The sequence below is a fragment of the Gavialis gangeticus genome, unplaced genomic scaffold (assembly GCF_001723915.1).
Source record: "Gavialis gangeticus isolate Ggan-Ray unplaced genomic scaffold, GavGan_comp1, whole genome shotgun sequence".
Taxonomy (NCBI): Eukaryota; Metazoa; Chordata; order Crocodylia; family Gavialidae; genus Gavialis; species Gavialis gangeticus.
The window spans coordinates 183355747-183367552 of record NW_017729024.1 but is presented as its reverse complement, the minus strand read 5'-3'; positions in this window follow the sequence as shown (position 1 = coordinate 183367552).

Here is an 11806-nt window from a genome sequence, read left to right as displayed (position 1 = left end):
TACTTGCACTTGTGTAACTAGGCTTACTGTGCACTTCCCTTCTGAACATGCATTCTCCTGCAAATTACTCAGGCGTGCAAATAGTGGCAGGTAAGTCCTGAAGTTTTAGTCTCAGAACAACTGCGAGTAGTGGGTTTTTGATACCAGTGATGAAGGAGAGCCCTTCCAACATTTAGCCCACTACCCCAGTGTTTACGGCATTTGCCCAGGAAGCAGCAGACCCAGGTCCCAGGCTCCTGTCATCTAGAGGGGTCCTCATGCTCTAATACTCACTGGCTAGGGACTGGCTGTGGTACATGCAATGTACCTTGAAGCAGCCAGCAGTGGGATGATCCAGCCTCTCCCCCTGATGCCCTGTGGGTGCGGTTTGTGGTCGTGGGTAGTTGTAGTTCTCTTTGCAAGCTGTGAGCATGCAAGTTGATGAATCCTGTTCCTAATAAAGGAATTCTTTAACACCCCATAGGGACAGTACCACTTCAATCGCCTTCCCTTTGGTGCTAAGTCAGCTAGTGAGGTATTCCAGCAGAAGTATTATGAGTGCTTTGGTGATATTCTAGGAATCCGTATAATCATGGATGATATGCTCATTGCAGAGGCTGCCAAAGAGAAGCATGACACTATCCTGAAACAAGTCCTGGAGAAAGCACGTCTGAAAGGAGTAAAGTTTAATAAGGACTAAATACAGTTTTTAGTCTACAGCATTAGGTATATGGGACACATCTTCTCAAAAGTTGGTGTCAAACCAGATGATGGCAACATGGAAGCCATCAGCAGGATGACCCCTCCAACAGACAAAAAAGGCCTTCAGAGACTCCTTGAAACAATTCAGCACTTGGCGCAATATGTTTCACATGAGTCAAGCCTGATGGCCCTGCAGAGAGCACTTCTCAGTAATGTTGTTATGTGGCAATGGGGAACTGAGCATCAGGAAGCCCTGGATAAGCTCAAGCAAACCATCACAATGGCACCTGTGCTCAGGTACTTCAACCTAACGCAGCAGCTGGAAATGCAAGCGAACGTATCCAAAGATGGCTTAGGAGCGTGTCTGTTTCAGCAGAATCAACCAATTGCATGCGCTTTGAGGGCTCTAACAAAATCCAAGAGAAATTATGTGCAGATTGAAAAAGAACTTTTGACAATTGCCTTCGCCATGATGAAGTTCCACCAATATGTGATAGGCCCCCAGGTACAGGTCCAGTCAGACCACAAACCCCCGGTAGCGATTTTTGCAAAGCCCATAGGAAAGGCTCCGGCATGGCTACATAGGATGCTGTTGCAGCTCCAAAAATATGACATCCAGATTCACTATACTAAAGGCAAAGTCATGTTAGTGGCTGACATGCTTTCTAGAGCCACAATGCTCACTCCTCCTCCTGAACCTGATCTTTTCCACTCAGAAAAGGTGATTCATGGTCTGATGGAAATGGAGCCACTCAGTGACCAGTTACTCCAGCAGTTACAGGAGTGCACAAGGTCTGACAAGGAATTACAAGCCCTGAAAGCACAGCATCTTAATGGATGGCCGAGCAGGCAAAAATAAGTCAAACCTGAACTAAAGCCCTACTGGCCTCTCAGAAACCAAATCCGGATTCAGGATGATTTGCTTATGATTGGGCCGAAAATAATCATTACAAGTGGTGTGAGGACCAGCATGTTGACATTACTTCACTTGCCCCATCAAGGCATACAAAGGTCAAAAGCGCAGGCTCGATAAATCATGTATTGGCCTAAAATTAATGCCCACGTTGAGCAATGGATTGCGAATTGTGCACCTTGTTAAGAGCTCCAACCCAGTAATCAGAAAGAACCCATGATCTCACATGAGATCCCAGACCTGCCTTGGCTAAAACTGGCAGCAGACATTTTTGACGTATGGGGACGGTCTTATTTGATTATAGTTGACTATTACTCCAAGTACCCTGAAGTTTTGCACCTGCCAGAGAAAACAGCTGGCATGGTAGTAGCCAAAATGAAGTCTGTGTTTGCTCACCATGTCATACCTAAAGAGATTGTCTGTGATCATGTGCCATTTGCAAGTCACACAATGAAACAATTTGCGACTGACTGGGTGACTAACCATCACCCATTCTAGCTCAGGTTACCCACAATCCAATAGTCAGGCTGAACGCAGAGTTCAGACCATCAAAACAATGTTTAAGAAGTCTTTCCAGGACAGCTCTGATCTATATCTGGCTTTACTCCATATGAGGAACATGCCCATTACCGGTCTTGAGTATGCTCCAGCATAGCTTCTGATGGAGAGACTTTTGCACGGTATCCTCCCTACTACAATGGCAGTGCTGACTCCTAGACTACCGCCAGATGCCTCCTCCAAGTTGAAGAACCTTCAAAGGCACCAAAAGGAGCACTATGACTACACAGCTGCATTTTTGCCACCTCTGCGAGAGGGGGAGAAAGTAAGGATGTAAACAAGTACAGGCTGCACACCAGCATCCATCATGGGAAAAAGGGATGACCCACACTCCTACGTAGTAAAATCCCCCAGAGTAATGTCTACAGGAGGAACAGAAGACACTTAAGAAGAATTACTCGTCAGTACCAGCAGAACATGTTGATGTACCTCAAGAAATAGCAGCTGAACAAACTTCAGGAGAACCAGACCACCACGAGCAAGAGTTTCATCACATCGCAGAGAACCTACCAGTACTCAGAAAGGAACCTGATGACACCACGCCAACTAAGAGTGGACATGTGGTGAGCTTGCCTGTGAAATACAAGGACTATATAATGGGATAGTGGTAAAGGCTACCACTATCGGTGAGCCAAGTGCTAACAACCTCTGGCTCCACAATCCTGAAACGTACAGAGCTAAAGTAACGTCTGATGAACTTCCAACTATTTAAGAGGGAGGTCTCAGAAGAAAGGGGATGTGGTATGTGGGGGGATACACATGTGGTACGTGGGGGGATACACAAAAGAAGGGGGATGTGGTATGTGGAATGTACCTTGAAGGGGCCAGCAGTGGGATGACCCAGCCTCTCCCCCTGATGCCCTGCGGGTGCAGTTTGTGGTAGTGGGTAGTTAGTAGTTCTCCCTGCAAGCTGTGAGCAAGTGAGTTGATGAATCCTGTTCCTAATAAAGATAAAGCTGTTTACTACCCCACCGGTCTCTGCTGAATGATGACTCAAGGACAGAATCCCAAAGGCATGGAGGTCTGAGTGAGTGCCACATCCCTGGTACCCAGTGGCATAGAGTAAACATTATACTGGCTGCCCAGAGCACTTTCCAGCTCTCATCTTGAAGCTGGCTGGGCAGGCAGGAGGGGAACCTGAACCTCTGGCTTGTAACTCTGTGCACTGAACCTCTAATTTGGATTTTCCTGTTATTCCTATCTCAGTCTTGAACTTCCTCCTATCCTGGATTAACTGCTTGCCTGACCACAACCTCATCTAGATCTTTGGTTTGAGATCCTGGACTTGGACTGATATATGGTTGACCTTAGTTTACACTATGGTAACCGTTTGACCTAACATGTTCCACTTGGACTGACTACCTGTTGTCAGAGAAAATTTTAATATGAGTGCTGCCAAGGCTGAGAGTTAGCTTGATTCAATAGTACAGTCAGAGCCTGCCCCTTGTTCGACCTCTAGGTCTGTCAATCAGCCGTGACCTAGTTTCTAGTTCACACATGCTCAGATCGTGTATAGCCTCTGACTAACGCGTGCTCAGAAGAAAGCTAGCCTGACGTAATTAGACTAGAAATTTCTCTGCGGAAAGCAATTTGATTGGATGACAAATTCTTATAAAAGGCTAGTGAGCCCCCACCTTGGTGTGGGCGTTTGGTGTTGGGGGCATTAGGCAGAGGAGGTGTGGGTATTGAGAGAGTTGGTGGTGTGAGGCATTGTAGGTGGAGGTTTGGAGAGTGTGAGGGGAAGGGAGCAGTTTGAGTCCTACACAGAAGCTGCTAGTTAGTAGGGACTGTGACAGGTAACTTCCCAGTTCCTTTCCGGGAGTTTCACTCCTCGTATTGGTTTTCCGATTTCGATTCCTCTATTGACTTTTGACTTCGATCTCCGGCGTTCAACTTGACCATGATTTGGATCCTTTTCACCGACACCTGAAGCCATAGCTTCTCATCGCGTCTCACCAATTGGGACTGGCGTCACGACGACAATCAGCGGTTCCACAAGTTAGAGTGTGTTTGTGTTCCATATCATGAGCTGTTGACCAGCCCTAAGACTAACTAACAGGCAGCCGCCCCTATCCCTCGTGGGGTAGAAAGCAAGGGCTTGTTAGTGAACCTTGTGGGCCAACAGACCCCTTTGTTGTTTATGTTTATTTACTGTAACTGAAGAAGCATCATCACCTACGCCTCACAAGCGTAAGTTAATAAACCACCTCGTTATTTTATAACCCACCGATTCTCGTGTCTCAGATCTCCTTACCAGACAACCCGCCTGTTTCGTGTTCAGTCTGCCACCCCGGCCAACCGTGACACTGGGGCTTGGTTCATCCCCCCGGGACACCTATGATCTGGTCAGTGCCACAAGCTTTTGGCTGATTTAGTCTTTCATCTTAGGCCTATCCAAGATCTCTATATTGTATTTCACTGGTCTTTGCATCTTATTCTTCTCAGAGATTTACTTCAAGCAGAGCTTGATATTGCAGAGGATGAGATAATCCAACTAGATTTTTGCTCCAGGGTTATTCTAACAGTGAGATATTATGCCCTCTCCTTGTTAATTGATCTGGACATTTATCTGATCATATTCCTAGTGCTTCTGACGTCCATTTTTTACCCAGCTTGTGCCTGAACCTCATGTTGCACATTCTCTTGACACCCACTCATTCAGCATTACTCAGAAGTGCATGCAGGGTTTTGCAAAGGAGGCTGCTGAAGCAGCAACTGGTGCTGCAGGGGTGGCTGTGCCCCCCAGCTCCTAGCCTCCTCCCCTGCCCCACTGAGATGGGCAGACAGGCAGACTGCATTACAACAGCAGCAGCCAGGGACCTTTTTAAGTTCCCAGAGCAGGTAACAATACCCCCACTTCCCCTCTCTGCTCAGAGACATGCTCAGAGACATGTCCCTCTCCTTCCCTCCCCCATCTGCCACTGCCACTGTTCCCTCTGTTTTGGGGGCAAGGAGAGATCCAGAGCTGGACTGCCTGGAAACTAGGCTCAGCCTGGGATGGCAGCAGTGATGGGAGTGGGAAGGCAGGTTTGCCTTGCTGGGCAGGGAAGGGGACATGCCTCTAAGCACAGAGGGACAGAGGGTGGAATTCTTACCTTCTTAGGGGACTTAAAAAAGTCCTTAGCTGCTGGTTCTTCTGTGTGGTCAGAAAGCAGGGTACAGCTGTGTTACTGCACCCCATATGGCTTTACCTCGGTGTTATTGTCACTGATCTTAGAATTGCAGTCACCAGTTATGCAAGATTATGTTGAGAGGATGTTGTTTAGGCATTTCTTGACCTAGTCATAGGATCTCCTGATTTCTTCTTCATCTGTTTCCATCAAAAGAGTATAGATCTGAATCATGGTGTGGTTCAGTTGGGCTATGATGATCCTCATTTGATCATCATAGCCATTCAGTACTTTTTTTACACTGCCCCTTAAGATCATGCCAATACCTGTTTTCAGGTATTGTACACTTCAGACAGAGGTAGAACAATCTGTGACTCAGCTCTCTTCCAAAGGTGCCACCTCTGTTGGGGACAGTGTACCTTAGCCTTTAAGTCCATTCATTCCCTGTGCTCTTACCAATACCAGCTGAAGAGTGCTGCTTGTGATGGTGAAATTTGTAATGTAAATATTAATTCACTAGGAGGTGGGATGAGGCCACCATCTCATTTTACATAAGCTCTACAGCTTATACAACCTTTGTATGGTAATAAGCTCAAGTTTCTGACAACATGAGATAGCTTTTGATTACTGATCTGGATGTGACGACTTCTGCAATCATTACTAATCTTTTAAACAGTTCATCTCCCGGATGACTCTATAATTTTGTGGATTATGGATAGTCAGAAATGTCATGTCTTCTGTTGTCAATATGTCTTCTTCTGGTGTTTTCTGAGCATTGCTCCCATATTTTTCAAATGTGTTCCAGTATAATTTTTGGCAGCATCACTCCTAGTTATCTAGTCAATGAACCTGGCATTTTACAAAAACTGAAAAGCCAGACTACCTATTAGAGATGAACTTAAAAAACTGCCCAAGATCCAAGCACCTGCAAACTCTTATAAATGAAGTTCTAGAGACAAACTTCAGAACAACCCTTATCTAACATGAATTTAAAAAGCCTTGATCCTTGAAGATGTCAGTAGGTGGACTCAGGCTCATTCATTTGTCAATGACACTGACTCATTGGGATCATATATGGCAAAAAAAAAAGGTAGCTGAACTGTGGGGCAATTTCACACAAGTAAAAGTTAAATCGGTTAGTACGTCTTCTACGTTGCATGCTATTTTGAATAGATTCTATAGCATATACAGCTATAGAGTGATTTCTTCTGAATAAGTAGTTCCAGCTGCTTCAGATAATGTTGTGGTAAGTTGTTGCCTCATTGCTGTTCAGTTAAAGATATTTTTGGCTTTGACAAACTGCCTAAACTAGCTTCAGATTTTATGTGCTACCCCTTTTATATTTTCAATGTCACTTTTAACAGGCAAGAGGCCCATGACAAACAACTGCAAATGGTATGCCAGCCATAATGCAGGTACTCTATATGCATATGACCCTTATCTTTTATGGCATAAACTATATTTGCACCATTGCCTGAGATGAGAACACAAAAGCCAAAGCTGAGAGAGAGCTAATCCACCTGTCAAACTGTTTCTGTAACTCTTCCAGTATGTTTACGACAGTATGGTCATTTTCAAAACCCTTATTACACACGGCTGTGCATTTCCTATAAATGCATGCTTAGATGGGGTAGAAGCAGCATCTATCTTAACAATCACCCAGTGTTATGCCATATAAAGCCCAGCATTGCAATGGGAGAGCTGCTTCGGGAAAAACAGCATCAAAAGTAACTTAAAGAATCCATATTTGAGCAACTTGCCTCCTGCTTTACGTAATGATACAAACTGAGTAAATCTTGCAGTACTCAGCACTATATACTGTAGGTGAGAAACCATCTTTTTTCCCCCTGGGAAACTAATTTTCAGCAAATAGGTTACTGTGGACTTACTTTTCCCACAGATTGTTGTATGGCCCATTGTAAACTCTGTGCCATCTCTCAGCACAGAGGAATTCATTAATCTACCAATGCACTTCAGAATTCTGCTGTTACATTAAAATGTATATTAAAATGCTTCTTGATATAGCATCGTGTGTGTATATGAATGGCACTCCACAACTCTGCAATAGTGCAAGTTCTGTCAGGAAATATCTACTCAATAATTCTGTACTGACGGAATAAGCAATATCGGAGGAAATTGAGATGCGGGAGGTTGTTAGCATAAGATAGCCATTACAGGTGTCAGGAAACATTGTTTTATTTGGACATTCCAATCTATCAATTATTAATATGTATACTGCCAATATTTATCAAAAAGTAAGGTTGGCATTGCAATAGCTTAAATAAAAAAAATTCTAAGGCCCAGGTCACCAACAATGGTTTAACTATCAATGTTGCACAGCTGGACTTTGCCACGCTCCTTGCCACACTCCAATATACTTTCTGTGTGGGTCCGGTTTGTACGGTGACATTTTTTAAGTGCTTTAGCTTATGTTAGCTGCTGCATCCCTAAAGGGGGGGTATTGTGCTATGCTGTCTAGGAATCAGTGGGAACCAGTGCATTTTAGCAATGCCCACTTTGCTGTGGTTGCACTTAGAGCAGGGATGGAACAAAGGAAGAGCGTACAGGATTTGGCAGCCCAGGACCTCTGCATTCACAGGCAATCAGGCATCTAAACAGGTCTACCTCAGCTACACGTTTCCTTCCTAAAAAAAGGAACACAGCAGTCCAAATGTAAGGGACATGGGTAACATGGACACTGCTGCTTCTTTGCCAGGGCAGGGCAGGAAATTAGTCTGAATGAAAGCAAGCCCAACATGTTAAGCAAGGCCCATAGATCAAAGACATACTTGCTGTCAGATATCAACACCCTCCAATAGCCCTTTCTAAATCAGAGGTGTCTATTAGGACCTTTGCCATCAGGCTGGACTTTATCTTACTTCAATGTCAGCAATATGATGACTATGATACAAAGACTAGTAGTTGAACTTATAACGGATCCCTGGCAATCTCTGCCTAGGTTCACTCCCAATGCCCGCTTTCTCCACTCCCACTCTTGCAATGCAGAGCATCTCTGGCAAGAATCATGCAGCTTCCTTTTCTACTACAGATTAATTCTCTCCCCTGTCAGATCTTCCTAAACACCTTTCCTTTTTCACACCTGCAGTCCCACACCAGCAATCCCAAGTACTTTCCACCATATCCGACTCACTCCTCAGACTCTCAGCTCTTCCTGCTTCCCCTTTACTTTGCACAGAATTTTGCAGACTTCTTCCAAGAGCAAAATAACTTCTCTGGAGGAAAGGCAGTTTTCACACAAAAAACTTGTCTAATGTGTCTTCTAACCATACGCTTGGTCCAATAAAAGATATCACAAACAAGCCCCTAACCTGTTGTACTTTTCCTTCTACTCAGATCACCTTTCTTTCCCCCTTAGCCCCTTCAACTCTCTTTTCCTTCTTTCCCATTGCAGATGCATGCATTTCTCTTCTTTTCTAACTCCTCCACTTGCCCTGGACCTCAGTCCAGCCCCTCTCCTAATCTCCCTCATATCTACACTAATCCCTTCCCCTAATCTTCTTCTTGACCTCTGACTCTTCTTTGGCTTTCTCCCCCTCACAATACAATCATCTTTCAGTCTTTCTCATATTAAAAATGCATCCATGACCCACCTGGCCTCTCCCTCTGCCATCTAATCCCTCTTCTCCTCTTTCATCTCTAAACTCACTGAAATTCCTGTTTATAGTCTCAGTCTGGAGTTGTTCTCCCCACGCTTCATCTGAACGCACCCTGGCCAGACTTCTAGTGTTCATTTCCTATCCATCACTTGGAACCATTTTTTTCACCTGTCATCTGCTTTTGACAGAGCTAATCCTAATCCTTTTGAAATCATCTCCTCCTCTAACTCCTGTGACTCTGGCCTCTTCTAGCTCTCCTCTCCTCTCCTCTTGAATCACTCCTTCAGTGGGTCCTTCATGATATTCTCTTTGTTTCCCAGCCTCCTCCCCTGACCCACCAGGATGGGCAAACCATGCCACGGGAGCAGCAGTCGGGGACTTTTTAAAGTCCCCAAAGCAGGTAAGAATCTCTTGCTTTCCCTCCCCTCCTAAGAAGCATGTCCCTTTCCTTCCCCTTCCCCCTACCTGCTGCTGTCACTGCCTACTCTGTCCCAAGGGCAAAGGGATCTCCAGAGCCACTCCAGCCAGGCTGCATGGGGGCCAGGCTCAGCCGCGGAGTCACACAGACTCCATTTCCATTCAACACCTCACCTCTAAGTAATCTCAGCTGCAAATTCACATCCCTGTATGTGGATAGACCTACCTATCTGTTCCAGGTCTCTGATACCTACTAGTCATCATGGCTAAAGTAACGCTCTTAATATTGTCTTCAGCCTTACTAAACCCTCCTTTCTTGAGGGTACAGCATAGTACCACTCTTCTGTCTGCCACTCAAGTCTGTTACCTGGGTGTCATCAGCTCAGGGCTCTGGGTCCTGAAATCCAGGCTAGCTGTATGAAGTCTTGACAATTCTTTATGCTGACCATCTCTCTGTTGTGGCCTTTTCTTTGTATCCACACAACTGAAGAACCTTTCCAGGGTGTCATCAGATGACAGGGTTTTAGAAATGCAGTCTTTTCTCAAATCCATTCAGATACCTGCTGCAAAGATCATTTTCCTTGCCCATTTCTGATGGTGTATCTAGATCCCACATGACAACAGTCGCCAGATGGTTAAGAAATAGGCTAATTACTAGGGCTGTGTGAAGCTTCAGTCCCTGATTTGATTCGGTGGAGATTCTGAAATTGAATCAGGAGACCCTTTAATCACTCCAGATCAAATCGAAGCGCTCCGAATCAATTCGGAGAGATTTGGAAAGATTTGGACATAGACACGGCTTTAGATGTTTTTTCTACATACCTCAAGGTAGCAGGTGGCTTGTGAGTGCTGCGATGCTGGGGCACATGGAGCGTCCCACAGGAGCGTGGGAGGTTCCCCAGCGTGCTAAGCAGCAGACCCAGAAGTGGACCAGAAACACTTCCAGTCCACTTCTAGGTCTGCCGGGGAGCATGCTGGAGGGGCCCTCCATGCCCCCCTGGCTCAGTGACTGGTGCCTCCTGGGTCTGGGGGGTCCCTGCATGACCAGGGAGGTGTGGGGGGTCCCCCAGTGCGGAAGTACTTCTGGTCCACTTCTGGGTTTGCCACTGAGCACACGCCCCCCTCCCGCACTCCTGTGGGACACTCCATCTGCCCCACCATCACAGCACTCATGAGCTGAGCTGCTCTGGGTACCTTGAGGGATGTAGAAAAAACATTTAAAGCTGTGTCTATGGCTGAATCTCTGATTCTCTGAATCAGCACTGAGTCTTCAGATTCAGATTGGGCCGAATCAAATCAGGACAGTGATCCGAATCAACGAATCGAATCACTGTCCCCAATTCCGGCTGAATCCAAATCCAAATCCAAAACACCCCATTTTGAACACACCCACTAATTGCCTCTCTAGCTGTGAGTAAGGGACTGACAAGAAACAGCTCATATAAAAGATGGTAGCCTGGGCAGATGGTAGAGAAGTTAGGAGTTGTTTTGGTGAAGTTCTTCAATTCCAGACTGAAAAAAAAATCAACACTGTGATGAAAGATGCTAATTAAGAGAGAAGGCAGGAAAGTCTGGTGACTTCAGTGGGGTCTTCAGTTTGAAGTTCATTATCCCCTGGGACAGTAAGCCCTTAATGGCATGGAGAAAAGAAGGTGAAGGTGAAAAATGCTATCTTGGTCTTGCGGCAAGGGTTTTTTTGATGTTGACTAAGTCCTTTGACACTACCTTTAACTAAGCCTAGCTCACAAGACTCACTATTGCATCAGGCATATGCTATTCATCTTCACTTTCAAAGCCCTTCAGAGCCCATTACTACCTTTGCTATCATTTCTCATTCATTGCTCAGATGTAGACTCTTTCCCTGGCCTGGCCCAGCATCTGGCAAAGTAGGCTGTCACCTATGAAAGCTTATGCGTTTCTGAATCAGTTAATATATGAGGTGCCACACTCTGTGCTGTGCGCTTCCCTTCAGACTCATATAGGTGACTACCTGTCCCCATGATATATCATCAATCACCTACTTGTTCAAATAGATATGTTTGCTTTATCCCACGCTGCTGCTACTCATGGGAGCTGGTGACTGTCTATAAACTCACCAGGGGGGACCAGAAGGGTTTGGGAGAGACCTTGTTTCCCCTAGCGCCCGCTGGCATAACAAGGAATAACAACCACAAGTTGTTGGAGAGGAGGTTTAGATTAGACATCCACAAGAACTACTTCACAGTCAGGGCGGCTAGGAGCTGGAGCCAACTTCCAAGGGAAATGGTGCTGGCTTCTACCCTGGGGGTCTTTAAGAGGAGGCTTGATGCCTACCTGGCTGGAGTCATCTGAGCCCAGTTTTTCTCCCGCCCAGGCGGGGGGTCGGACTTGAAGATCGACAAGGTCCCTTCCGACCCGACTTCTATGATTCTATGATTCATGCTTGGGAGAAGGAGAGGATGGTAAACATGTGCAAAGCTTTCCCACGATGACATTCAAAAACTTGTCAACAGCGGATGTATAAACCACTG